Below are 15,146 nucleotides of genomic sequence, written 5' to 3' on the forward strand. Positions count from 1 at the left end.
TTTTTTTTTTTAAGCTGAAAAGTGTAACAGGTATTACAATTAAATAATATGAGATACGCATTAAATTATTGTCTCGACAACTTTGGACTAGTATCAGAAAGTTCTAGGTAAGACTATGGAGCCTTGAAAGGATCAGCAGAGAAGGAACCACACAATTATAGATAAGATGTGATTTGAATAGAAACTGTATTGAAAGTTGTAAATTTTACAAACCCTGCCTCTCTAAAGCCGGCGTCCTACAGTGCACGAACGCACATTAAAGGGCTCAAAAATAAAATCAAAACCAAACATCCTCTTTAAGGAAATTCTCCAGAGAGTTTCAATTAAAGAGCTCCTTGTGTGTGTTTCTGTCCACTGGTTCTAACACTACCCGGGTAGATTTTTAAAGTGTTAGTCTTATCTGTGTCAAGGAATGTAGTTATAGTCCTGAGGTTCGCTGAAGATGGATCCCACTGCTGGCCACACTCTGGTCCGTCTACAGTCACTCTCTTGGGATTGGCTCGCCACTGAACCCACAGGGTTGTAGTTGATACTAGAAAGTAATATTAAATAAATTATAACAACATGTTATCAAGCTTAAACGTGCTGCTGTTGTTTAGCGCCACGATAAACAAACGAGACGGGACTTAGGACAGCAAAGCCGATCAGCTGATCATTGATCAGTTTCATGATTGAAGTAGCAACAGGAGATGGAGGGAGAGAGAATGAGAGAAGAAGAGGCAGCTGCAGCGTAAATTTTTGCTGAAGTTCGGGACAATTCGCGTTTCTTTACACCTAAATACGGAACTTTAAAGTTCGACCTCATCGGCTGTAATTGGTCCTGCCCAGAGTCGATCATGACCAATTGGCCAATCCACCACCTTTCATTGTTTATACCGTTACAAAAAAACAAACAAACAAAAAGACGTCGGCCCATAAAAACGAAAAATCACCATTGGCCCACTGGGCAAATGCCCGGTATGCCCGATGGCCAGTCCAGCTATGGCTGGCACGTATCCTTGTGTTTTAGGAAGGTGATTTGAGGAGGTCCAATGATCATCTGAACACAGTTGCTGTGCAAGGCAACACCTGTGAGTGCATCTATGTTCACGAATCAGGACAGGACAGATATCCTTGACATGGGTGATTTCTGTGTGTGTACATGTTTAGACATCTTTGAGAGGACAGAAAATTAGCATGCTACTATTTTTGCGGGGACCAACTGTCACTTATGGGGACAAAATGCCCGTCTCCAGGAGTTTGAAAGCATTTTGAGACCCAAAATGTGGTTTTGTGTCAGGGTTGTAATTAGGTTATGGTTAGGGTAAGCAGCTAGTGAAAGGCATTATGCCAATTACATGTCCTGGCTGAGATATGAAAACGTGTGTGTGTGTGTGTGTGTGTGTGTGTGTGTGTGTGTGTGTGTGTGTGTGTGTGTGTGTGTGTGTGTGTCACAGAGATTTACCAATGATACAAATGTTAACATTGTTTAAATCATACGGGCTTAACTGATTACTTGTACTATCCTGCTGCTGATTTTTCTATATGGCCTACATACACGTAGCCAGCGGTCAGCTGTCCTATAAATAACTGCAGAAACTAGGTGACTGTAGAGAATCTGCGCGTGTTTTTTCCAGTAAAGAGCCCCGTGTGCCTCACTGCTTGCTATAAGTGGCTGAACATATGACAAAGTGTTTACAGTTTGATTCACACTTAAGAGACAGCTCTGTGTAAATGGCTGCGTATGATCTGTGGCAGGTGTAATCAGATCCCTGTGCCCCAGTCCAAAAGAGGAAATTACTCTATGCCCTCAATAAATCTTCAGACATTAGTTGGGCTGTAATAGAAGCCAGAGGAAGGTGTGTGGAGACCGTTTTACATGCGTCAATGATAACAGTGTCCATTAGACCTGAAACCTTTTGTTGATTGGTTGATTAGTGAAGCCAGAAATGATTTACACAGTAAAATACAGCAAACGGCGAGCAGCTCCATCTGCAGATTTGCTGTTTTTGTGTTGCGTGTACTGACAAACCATTTTAATCTGTTTTCCTGTGAAGAGGATTTACAGGATTATCTGATGTTAAACTAAAAAAAATATCACCAGATGATAACAGTGTTTGTATGCTCAAGTGTGTGTGAGAGAAAAGAGGGCAGAAGTCCATTAAATAAAACAAGGCGCGTTCAAGCTGAGTCCATGCTGAACCTGCCAGTCAAATTGTCAGGACATCAAATCTAGCACCGACTTGCCTCCACCCTGCTGTTAGAGTTGCTCTCCTGCTGTTCCTGAGTGATGTGGCCAAGACTTGAGGAAGTCCTGTCCTAACAAAACACAGTACACATTTACAAGAGGTCTCACTGACTCTGTGACTCCGGATCTTCATTTTTCATTCACCTGTCGAAATGATATCTACACCTGATTTGATTTTATTAGGTCAACACAAAGGAAATGGGTTTTTGCTGTTCTGTTGTTATTTATTACTCACACTATTTTCCCCTCTGGTTGCATCTAATAAGAAACGAGAAATGCCGTTTACATGGCAAGTTTGGGGAGAAATTGGGTTCACAGGCATGCATGCACAAGGTTTCTGGACTGATTGTTTGTGCTCTGATCTCAGGAGTTAGTTTAAATAAATAAAAAATCGATTCTTTGTGGTTAATTGAACTGTAATTATTCAATAGAGCTGATAAAAATGTAAATGAACCAGGGATCTCTTCAACTTCCCTGGTAAAATCTGGTTTAAACTTTAATGAGATTTTCTTGTACAATTCACTTTCACTGGTAAATGGCCTGTACTTGAATAGCGCTTTACTAGTCCCTAAGGACCCCAAAGTGCTTTACACATCCAGTCATCCACCCATTCACCCATTCACACACTGGTGATGGCAAGCTGCATTGTAGCCACAGCCGCCCTGGGGCGCACTGACAGAGGCGAGGCTGCCGAACACTGGCGCCACCGGGCCCTCTGACCACCACCAGTAGGCAACGGGTGAAGTGTCTTGCCCAAGGACACAACGACCGAGACTGTCCAAGCCAGGGCTCAAACCGGCAACCTTCCGATTACAAGGCGACCACCCAACTCTTCCGCCACGATCGCCCCCACTGCATCGACAATAAATCTAAACCAGCTGTTGCTATGCTCACACTGGAGAAAACAGTGGTTGAGACCACACTGTGACCAAAATTATTGCAATTGCAATGGTTTCTTCAAAGATGGGGTCTGGTGACTGTGATGACTCACAGTTGCCACTTTTAAAAGGACTTTGTTAAGACAGTGATAGCAATATGTAATGGCAATAAGAGGGAAAGGGTCTGTTGTCTCTGTACAGTTCACTCGGGTCAAGTTGGCAATTACATGTAATCTGTTTGTGACAATATAGTGATTAACTGTGATAAACTGCTAATCTGTTGTCATCTCTATACACAGAAACTGATATTAACTACTGACAGTCCGAGTTCATGGCTTTGCAGCAGAAATGCAAAAATTCCACAACAAACTAACACCAAAGTAACGCAGGTACCCTCTGCTTGCTTTGTATATATATAACCAAAGTTCAATACATCATCAGTGCAGACTGACTCTGACTGATTGCAACATGTCTGCATTTATAAATTAATGACATTATTTGTTAAACCTTTAATCAGTCAGTCCACAACGGCAACAAAAATTTCAGTGCAGCCACTGATTATTTCTCAAGTTACAAAGAGGTTTCTGTTCGATTTTTTTTACTGACTAATGTGATACAATATTACTATTTTAACCAAAACTGCTATTTAAATTAAATATTTTACCAAAAATTATTTTTAGCAAACTGAACTGCACCATAGTACAGCCATAACCTTTAATTACTTAACCTTTGAATCTTTCGCACTCTCAATTAATCCAAATACCCTTAAACACTTCACCAATAACGATAATCATCTTACTCAGTATGTGTGTAAATAAAGTCTACTTTCTTACCTGGCTGGATCTTATTAATTATGCTGGACACAGTAACTCTGTCCTATTGAGAGCAGTCTGAAAGTGGATACTGGAGTGAAGTCTGTGTGCATGTGTGTGAGTGTGTAGAAGCCTAGTGAGAACTGTTGTATCGCACTGTTTCAGGCCAGGTTTCTGAAGCCTTCCATGCATTCACACACGCACACACAAAAACAAACTGCAGAGCACTTTAAGCTCGATGGGACTTCATTACATACTCGTGCACACCCCTCGACTCCCCACTGTTAGTTCCCAAATTGCTAAAGCTGGATATACTCTTTGATAGAGTTAGTGTGCGTGTTGTATGTGAGGGAATAGGAGCTGGAAAACCGTGTTCATTAGCATACATGCGTGCCAGTGAGCACGCGTTAGCTGGCAGGAAGCTTAGATGTTCAGTTCTAGAGACACATCATAATCAAAGGAACTGAAGAGACAAATTGAAGATGAGTTGGGACACTGAGAAAAAAAATAGGCTAAATGCAATTTCATAGCTTAATGGCATGTAATTCTAGGCTAAATGGTATTTCAAAGTCAAGGACGTCCAATAAAAGTAGTGAATTTTTAAATAAGTTGCCCCAAATTTCCCTGAAATGACCTCTTCTGTTTTTTGTTTTTTTAACTGAGTCACTGATTTCAGTGATGCTTCTCCCTTGTTGTTTAGAATCAGACTTCATGTTTTCATGTGCCCAGCTTCTCTAAATGAGCTCCTTGGTGTGGAAAACAGATGTCTGTAGTTTTGCATTGGCACTTGGAAGCTTCTGCATCTGAGTGTGTGGAGTAAACTCAGTAGAAATATTAAAAGCATTACTTACAATCCAGACAGCTGTGTAGCTTACTGTGTTTTTCCTTTAGTGAGTTAGTTAGTCTGCTTCTTTCTGACTAACCGCAGATAAGGCTTGAAAAAAAGGAGGGGGGTGGGGGAGAGATGGGGAGGGCTGTTCAGGGTTGTCCATTCTGACGGACTGAGATACAAAGGAAAAACACAGTTTCTTATCTTGGAACAAGTCACAAACTCACTTTTTTAGGGTTAGGGGTTGCAATCATCTGAAATTTGTCCTGAAGCAAGACACTGAATCACCTGTAATCCCCATGTAGATATTTTATCAGAACATCTGCTAAACTACCACAGAAAGAAGAAAAAAAACCCAATACATGTTCTTGGTGTGTCGTCGTGTTTGTGTTTCCTCTTCGTTGGTAAAGAAATGTTTACTGAGGAAGATTCTCAGATGCTGGATTAGAGACTAAGATGGACAATGAATGCTACGTGACCAGTACTCTGACCTAATGTGTGTGTATGGGTGCATCCATGTTCATGTAGCTAAACTTTGATGGGTTCGCTTATCTGTCACAGTGAACAGGTCTGGGTACAGAGGGGAGATATTGAGCCATTAAGTGGAGATGAGAGACGAGGAAGAGGGGTAGAGAGAAAGGAAGGGAGGAAGGGCAGGTGGGGAGATTGGGTCATAGACAGGTCGAGTCTGGTCTGACAGCTGGTTGTATCAAGAGTTTATCAGATTAAATCTGACCATCTCCGCTGTGGGAGGGAGGGATCCAGTTAACTGATGCCCTAAACACACAGACACCATGGTCGACACATTTTACGCTTTATACTGTGAGCTGTCCAATTGTTTAAAAAAACAAAGAGAGAGATATTTATCACATGATAAAGAGCTGAAATTACAGAAGAAAATAAGTTCCTGTCCTAGTAAATTAACAAAGGAAAGTGTGTTGCAGTCGCTCCACTGATGGGGTAAATTGTGATAAATTAAAAGTTAAGAACTGCTCAGAATTTTGTGCAGAAGAAGCTAGACGCAGCAGCGACATTAAAACTCTTTGTTGTCTCCGTCCTGCGTGATGAGATTAGTGTAGCACGTAATATCATAGTGTCAGGATATTAAAGTAAGTAAAAACGCAGACAGGTCCACTCAGGTGTACTTTTAAAGTCAAGATAACCTACATTTTGAGCATGTGGTTCTCTCACTGGTTGATTGAACATCGATACACGAACTCAGCATCATTTATTCTGCACACACAACTCCATCTCCATACTAGCACTGACGTGTGCCCTGCATGTCGTGAAGGCTAAAAAGGAGACAAATCTGTCCTGCGCCAAGTATTTCCTATTGAGGATGGCAGCTATGGATGATGATGTCACACAGGTCAGACTCTAACCCAGTTAACAGCTTTAGATGGCACAGCTGCTCTATAAACACCCCATTACACCACCACTCTCCTGGTGGTGTAATGGGGTGGGGGATATTTTCTTGTTGCACTTTGGGCCCACTTGTACATTCATTGAAACACCACAGCCTACCTGAATATTGTTTGCTGATCACGTCCATCTGTTTATGCCCATGGTGGTTGCTTCCAGCAGGATAGCACACCGTGGCACAAAGCTCACACTAGTTTCTTGAACGTGAAAATGTTCACTGTACTCAAATGGCCTCCACATTCACTGGATCTCAGCCCAATGGAGCACCTTTGGGATGTGGTGGAACAGGATATTCACATCATGGAAGTGTAGCCAACAAATCTGCAGCAGCTTTGTGATGTTATCAAGTCAAAATGGACCAAAAACTCAGAACAATGTTTTCCAACAACTTGCTGAAGGCATTAAAAGAGGGTCCAACCCAGTGCTAGCAAGGTGTGGCCAAAATGTGAACGTTGGGTTCTTTTAGTATCTTTACTCAACTTATTTCAGTTCAGCTCAAATTAACGTTATTTAGATTGCACAAATGCACCAGAATCTCTCCAAAATAATTTTATGTGGTAATGCATAAAGACCCTCAGCAGTCTTCTACGACTTATCACTTGGAGAAACTTGGGTGAAAAAACGAAATTTTAATAGGAACCAATCCAGCAGAATCAGCGAGCTGAGGTGAGGGCAGAAAAAGGAATTTAATTATCATCTATTCATATTTTTAAATGAATCTCTGAGAACATGTTGAATATCAGATATTTGCTTCAGTACAACAAACTTGTTATGTTTAATGAGAAATTAACAGGAATTGTAGAAAAGTCAGGCGACTACTCAAAATGCAACCTGTCCTCCTGCCTTCGTTGGATTCTGGTCTATATTTATGACTATCAAGCGGAAATTGCTTTTATGATGGAGTTCTGCTCCATATGATTGCTAGACATCAGAGCCAAATGGCCTCTCTGGAAAGCCCTCACTGTTTAAATCTGAGGGTCAGACCTTTTTCTTTTACCAAAGTAAAAGTAATATTTCTTTTTCCAAGCACTTTACTCTTATCTGTGTAAATATGACAGCACAGCTCTGTGGGGTATTCTGCAAATCTTATGAAGTGGATTTTTCCGTTGACCCTCTTTAAACCTATAATGAATGCATGACAGGCTATTCCTTTGCCTATTGATGCCTTTAATGGAACAAACTACTGCAGAATAATTTCTCCCAAGGGCCAGTCATCGCTACCAGTGCTGGCACCCAGCCCCTGTCATGAGCCATAGCCCTAGGCAAGCAGCCACAGTTCATAGCAATTTGGTATAGCCAGAATGCTAATTTGTATGATTTAATTTAATTCAATTCTCAATTTATTCAATTACTGAAGAACAAAGTCCCTGCCTCTACAACCCTGTCTCCCCTCCTCCATTCTTGACATGACCCCCCACCCCTCCCCACAACAACCACCAATCTCATGCCTGTCGCTCACACCGCTGCTGCTGCACTTGACATGCACATTTGCGACTGTTTTGGAAATTGACTGGAGGGGCCGAGGTTCAGAAAGCGCTCCACATGTTGAATCCTGTCGAGTGCTGAGTCTCTGCTGTGGAAAGATTTAGCCACACCAGCACCCACAGGGATCTCTACAGCTTCCCATCAGTCCCTCTGTCATCCTTCTACCAAATCAGTTTAAGTGCAGAGCTGTTTCCGCTGATTCTGTGTGTGCTAGGCCTCAAATTTGTCCTTTTGAAAGGGTTATTAGAGCATGCAGGAGGTCTGTGTGTTACGCAGCACTCCTCGAACTCAGTGCTCCAGCGCTTTGCTGCCAGCCTGCAGCAAAATCAAAAGCTGCACACATGACAGTACGTCAAATGTATAACAGTTAAATATTTAAAATAGGAACACATTCATACAGATTCATAACTGAGAGAGTTAATTAGGGTGATTATCTTTCTGACACAAATGATTATTTAGAGTGGGCACTTTTTACAATATGGCAGTCAATAATTAACATGTGCTGATCTCTCATCCACTGCCCTTCTGTTGTACTGAACTCATCACCTCACCGAATGTGCACTGCTTCATGGTTTAAATCCCGAAACAAAGGCAGAGTAAATACCTGAAAATCCGTGAGAACTCCCCATCAATTTAAAGGTAACACTGCTCCTATAAAACAATCCAAAAGTACAAAAGATCAAGAACCAGTCATAATGTAAACCACTGTAAAAGTTAGGGAGTTCTTTTCACATTAATAATATTTGATGGATGGAAATATAAAAGTACAAGAAAAGAGTTTCAATCTCCTAAATCTTCATTTTGTTCATTTTCATGGTTTTATTCATTTTTGTCTTTGGCTCAAGGTGGAAAACAATTTATCATGTGAGGTGTGTGGTCCGGCCAAACCCAGTAGCAGTTGACCACCTGCCTGACTAACTGCACCAAGCTACCCACAACCCCCCCTCCCATCTCTCTCTCTAAGCTTTCCTGCTGAGTCAATAAGGAACTCTTTGGCTTACAGAGGATGGAGGCACTCAAAATAGAGCGCCTTAGCTTCTACGCCAAAAAAGATATGAGCTGCGTTCAGTCTCGAGGAGTGCATTAAATCTGTCGACGTGAATGTTTCACAAACCTTGACGAGGCGGGCGGCGCTCCCAACTGCGTGTCTCCTCGTGGGAGCAGAGGGGAGATAAATCTGCTGCCTGTTGGCTGCAGGTTGAGATCAGAGTGCGTGCACTTTAGTACACGCAGTTCTTTCTTTTATCTTGTGTCTCACTTGCTGCCGTGTGCACAGTACTGGATACACATGCACGGGAAACGGAGGATGTAGTTAAAGCACTTACAGCAGCACGGTTTGATCTTGGGATGGGTTCTGAGAGGTCTGCAGCCAAATTTGCCTTGTGAAATCTCATTATTAAAGCCAGGCCCATCATGAGACGTCATTAACGAGTACTGGTCCTCTAGCCTTCTAAATGGAGCGTAGAGAAGAAATGCGATATGCTAAACGCCACAGCAGCATTAAAAGCGAGGGGCAGAGCCCAGCGGTAGGGCCAGAGGGGAATTAGGATTGGACCACGGTCTCCCTCTGTTAATCTACCTGCTGGTTTTCTTCAATACTTTCATCCATCTTCTCTCTCTTTCGTTTTTCCTTCTTCCCAAACTTTTTCCAAACACTTCCCATCATACCACCCGTCCTCTCTTCTTTCCCTCCTTTTTTGGAAATCTGCTTCCTCTGTGTATTTGATTATCCACCCACTTACACTTGCTCTCTCACTCTTCCCTTTTTTATCTTCTACTTCCCTGCCAGCTTTTACATTCTGTCTTGCAACAGAGTTTCTCTCCTCATTTCCATGTTTCCCCCCATGTCTTATTCTTATTTAATCCCTCACTCCCGTCACCCTCAGTCCATTTCCAGCTCGTGCATTTCCTCTATCCCACCTTCTGTTTATCCCTCTTTTTTTCCCTCCCTCTTTCCCACCTCCAATCTTTTCCCTTCCTCTACCTCTTTATTCTCAGGGGCGTCCCTGACCCCATTCATTCATCTCTCTTCAAGACAGTGGATCCGCTTTCAGCGATTACGCTACATGCCCCACTCTCTCAACCCATCGCTGTGTTTTCCAACCACTTTTCACACACACACACACACACACACACACACACACACACACACACACACACACACACACACACACACACACACATACACGCACACACAATTCCCATTCCCTTTCTCTCTACTTTCTCTTTTGTCTCGCTCCAACCTATTGCCCGAGGGGAGTGATTGACAAGCAAGCGGGGGTCTTGTAAAGGGGAGTTTCTGATTGGTGGCAAGGGAGATGAAAAGGATAAAGGCTCCTGGACCTGCCCCGTCTACACTGCAAAAAACAAAAAAAGTATTAATTGTGACTCATCTTGTGCTCAGTATGAAGGTGTTCCAACAAGCTTCTCTGGCTCACTGGAGTTTTAGCTGTCTGTGTTTGTTCAGGGAAGAACCATCCAAAATTTAGATGGAACCAAAAACCCAAAACAATAAAAAAAAAGGAGGGAGGCCGGCAAAAGTAAATGTAATATTTAAATGGCTTGGCACTCTCACTCTTACCCAGCGAAGTGTGCGCCAAGCTTGAAAAGATTTATGCTCTGTATGCCTCCCACCGCTTGTTAAATTACACACATTTTAACGCAAGCAGCTCAATTCATGTTGTAGCAGGACTTTTGATTTATACCATCTTCAATGCAACTCGACTGAACTGTGATGCACTCCCAACAAAAGGATCTTAAAAAGAAGGGTTGTTTGTGCTCTTTTAAGACAGATGTAGCTAATTAAAACTAATGATGTAACAGAATAAGGAAATCACCCTAAAACTGGAGGGTTTGTGGGTATACAATAACAGATGTTGAAATCGGAAAGCCAGCAATTTCTCCTGCCTTGAGAGCTGAGCGCAATAAAATGAACAATGCACATTCAGCTGCTTCTCTGGCTTTTCTTCCCATTTTGCTAGAGACACCTCACAAAATGTGTAATTTATGATTTCTCAAAACGAATCAACAGTAGTCCTTTTGACACAAAAAATGCATATGAAGTACATGTTACGCATATTATGCAGTGAAACTATATTCTCAGTTAACACTGATGGAAGTGACTAACATCATCTTCTAGGTTTTCTGTGTGTGTGTGTGTCTACCTTGGTTCAGTTAAAACTGTCTGAACACCGCCACCACCTGGTCAAAATGGTGTACGACAGTTTAATTACTTAATCTTCATAACTTAATGCCAGTTTGACCTATGTTGACTGTTAGGGGATATGGGGTGTGTGTGAGGTCGCGACCAAAAACAGAGTGTGCATGCAACATAAACGTAGTTTATGGTATATCCATGTATGTATAAAACAAATTTAATATCTTTAATGCATAATAAGAAATAACATAAGAAATAAAAGAAGAAAAATGCAGTTGAGTGCAGCCATCTTTAATAGAATCAGTGCATAAATATGCAACAAGAGCAAGCAAAGAGGTCTGGAAACAGCTGTGTTGTTGCACTTGCTAAGCACAGAACAGACCTCGGGAGCAGATGATTCTGCTGACGTCTTCATCCAATGACTCATACAAGTGCAAATACACACAGCAGCCCTAAACATACTCCCTTTGAGACTTAAACCCACCTGTCCCCCACTGCATGAGCCAGAGAAGTGTGTGTGTGTGTGTGTGTGTGTGTGTGTGTGTGTGTGTGTGTGTGTGTGTGTGTGTGTGTGTGTGTGTGTGTGTGTGTGTGTGTGTGTGTGTGTGTGTTGGTATTTGCATGGATGCAACATAACAGGGAAAATAACAATTGAGCAAAACTATTAAATGTAGTTTAGTATACATTTTTGCATAACAGCAAAGCGTGCAGAATATAAGCATAAAAAAGTTTTGTATCATTTCTATCATAGATCTATTGGATGGATAAGAAAATCCATTTTCATTTGAGCTGCAAGTCTTGCGGGCTTGAATCCTGATCAGGTTCACACTTTTGGAAATCAAACTCAATTCCAAGTCCTAAATCCACTTTTACTAAATCACACGAGGCTCGCTGAAGAAGTGCCGAATACACTGATAGCGTTTTGTGTTTAAACCAAATTCAACCTAAACTTGAACGTTTTTACGCCTACATTGGAAAAGTTTCATGATTGTAAAATATTTTACACAGCTACATAGGACAAAATGTGTTGTAAGCATGTGGGATGCATGTTAAATGCAGAGCACATCAAATGCTGAATGTGAAATCTTTCATATTCTCATTTTATTTTTGTGGCATCGATCAGTTAAAAAACAAATGATCTGACAGGACTGTCTCAGCCGCTGTGCTGAATCGCCTCCTCAGTTAAAAACAAGAGGTTTCAATTGCATGAATGGCAGCATATTCCTCAAAATCCTGAACATATTATTTGCCATTAACGGTGCCTTCACAGATGTCATATGAGTCAATCTGAGGTCTTTGTAATCAGCCCTGAAGAAAATCTATCTTCCTACATTCACTGGAAACCTGAGTGTGATCCTTACACATTAACAAAATACTTTCAAATTACCAAGAGGACCTTTAAAAAGTCACCCATGCTTTCACCCCATCATATTTGCATTACTGTAATTCCCTCTACTCCTACAGGTCTCAGCCAAAGTCCATCTCCCTCCTTTGCGTAAAGATCCCAACTGCTCAGTATTAGCGTTCGGCCTTGTCTCGTACTTGTAGCAGTTTTCCTGGACTGTCTAAATTCACACTTTTCTGGGAATTTTCCCAGACAAGTGTAATACAGCGGCTACGTGCTTGCTGCTGACTGTGACTGAACTATGTCATCTATGACAGATAGCGCTGACAACGGCTCATTACAGGAGTTTACAGACAGTTTATGGAAAGTAGGAAGCACATCATTAAATTGCTCCGTTGGCTCGCATTTATTGGCAGGCGCTCATCATTTATGGCTGCAAATATCACGCGTTTATAGCAACTTTTTTGTGGATGAGATCGTGTACTCTGTGAGGCTTTAAATGGCTCAGCACCTCAGAATGATAAACGCTGTGGCTTTTTGTGAAAGTCACTCAGTTGTTTTGTGCTGTGCCTCGACAGGAAGACGCATCGCCACTGCGAGGGCTTTGACCATCACTCGCTGTCCCTATACTGTCTTGGGAGTAATAGTGGAAAAAGCTGACAGTAACAGGAGGTAGAAGATATCTTGTCACTGGAAAAATCCATAAACCAAGTAAATGATTTTTACCCTTAAGAAACAGCGTTCTGCCTGTAAAGCTACTAATAAAAAGATGTGAATATAACCTCGACGCCCGAAAATCAGCTATCCAGAATAATTTGCAGACCCTTAATAATAATGATTCAACAAATTACGTGTTAAAGCCGGAAAATTTGTTTGTTTTTTTAAATCATTAACTCATTCGATTTTAAGTTCCAGCAATATGTTGCAAATAACACTGGGAACGAAACATATTTATAGCTTCTTTTAACAACATGTTAGCTTTCAACTCAATATCCAAAAGGTTGTAAACTGATGAAATTAATTTTAAGTTTATCTGATCATTATAATTATTTCGTTAATCTGTTGTTAAGATGAGATGATCAGGAATCATTTATGTGGTGGAATTTTTGTATTAATGCTCACTTATCTCCATGGAATTTCCCATAATTGACCGCATGGGCTCTTATCTAAGCTACACGCTAATTGCTGACCTAAGCCAATAGTGAAATTCTCCACTAATGGCATTATCATTAATGCGCTAAACCGATTTGTCGGTGCTCCCTCCATTAATTAAAACAAGACCAATTATCCAAGCCATCACCATCACTTCTTTTTACAGATATTTATTTTAATCATGCAGCTATTATATCTACTAACTCACATCCCCCACTCTTTGTTTCACTGTGAAAGCATGTTTTTAAAAAAAAACAAAAAACAAAAATACAACAGATGCAGTCATTAATAATCTATTGCTCCCACACGTGTAAGCACCACAGCTTTTAAAGTCATGACTACATTTAACAGTGAGAAGGAAAACTAATAGCAAGAATGTGCAGTGTGCAGTGTGCATGCACATGTGTGTGAGTAGACAAACAAATTATTTTGGGTGAGGCATTTCCAGCCAAGCAACAGTTTAATTGAGTTGCAGGCCAGCGTGCGATTGCACAGAAAATCGGATGTGACCTTCAAATTTCCTGATTCGAGTCCACATAGAGGCCATGTGATGACCGCTCCTGCAGCCACTAGATAGTCCCTAACCCCGTGTAGTTATTTCAGTTTTCATAGCCTGAGCTGGCGAAAGTGCACGCACTCTTTACGTAAGTAGAAGCACAGATACTTGTCTTACAGATGGCGGCATGTTTTAGGTCATTGTCATGCTGGAAGACCCATCCGATCCGTAACCCATCTCCAGTGTTCTGGCTGTGGGAAGGAGGCTCTTGTCCAATGTTTGCCACATGGGCACAGAACCAATCTGTGGGAGCCAAAATTCAAGCTGGGTGGGATCTAATACATCTTTCACTCAATGACATTTTTTTCCCATGGATTTTTGGTTCATATTCTGTCTCTCTGCATTAAAAATGAAACTACCATAACAATTAGAGTCTGTTTATTTCTTTCAAACTCACACATCCATTGCACATTTCTCCAACTGTATCGTGTTTCATAAAGTCACAATCACACATCTGCATCTGTATAGAATTAAAAATGACTGAATGCTCCAGTTTTTCAAACCAGTTTACTGAGCAAAACAAGGATGAGAGTTGTGTGTCATTTACAGTACACAGGTATACAGCTATACATCGACAGCAGAGATATATAAGAAGGCGCGGGGTTAAAGTCGCAAGGTATCAACAAAGCACGGGCCTTATAAAATATCAAGATGGTGTCTTATTTTTCCTGGAGCACTGCAGACTCAATAACTATTTCATAAAAGCAAGTAAAACCATAAGTTTGGCTTGAGTCAGAGTTAACGAACGCTTTTCTTCTATAAATGAGGAAATAAATGATCAGCAAAAGGGAGAGGGGGTCTACACAAGGGAAAAAGACAAATTACACATGACACTAGCGGGGTTGTATCAGTGAAGGATCACTGTTAGCAGCATACAGTGAAGTGTACATATCTGTGCAGTGAGCGAGTTATTGTTGAATCCAAGGGCAGCGGGGAGCAGAGCACGAGAGGATTTATGTATAAAACATCAGTATCAGTATCACCATCTGTCAGACACTGAAGCTCAAGACAAACATACAGTGAGAGAGTCTGTCATGCTTATTTTTAAGTCTGCAGAAGGGGAAAAACACACACAAACTGCGGGTGCACAGATGTGTGTAGGCGAGAGTTTGGCAGCGTTATTTACATTCAGATGGACAAATACACTTACGGGGCAGAGGTGCAGAGATTTTCATTAGAGGGGAATTAGTAGGAGCTCGGCTGTAAATAATGCATGCAGCAAATGCAAAGCAAGGTCTCCAGATGGAATTTCACTTGGTATGATCAAAAGGTTCAACAGATGA

Source organism: Rhamphochromis longiceps, linkage group LG20 (genome assembly GCF_057381845.1).
Source record: "Rhamphochromis longiceps isolate RC_006_pf linkage group LG20, R_longiceps_female_GT1.1, whole genome shotgun sequence".
NCBI classification, from domain to species: Eukaryota; Metazoa; Chordata; class Actinopteri; order Cichliformes; family Cichlidae; genus Rhamphochromis; species Rhamphochromis longiceps.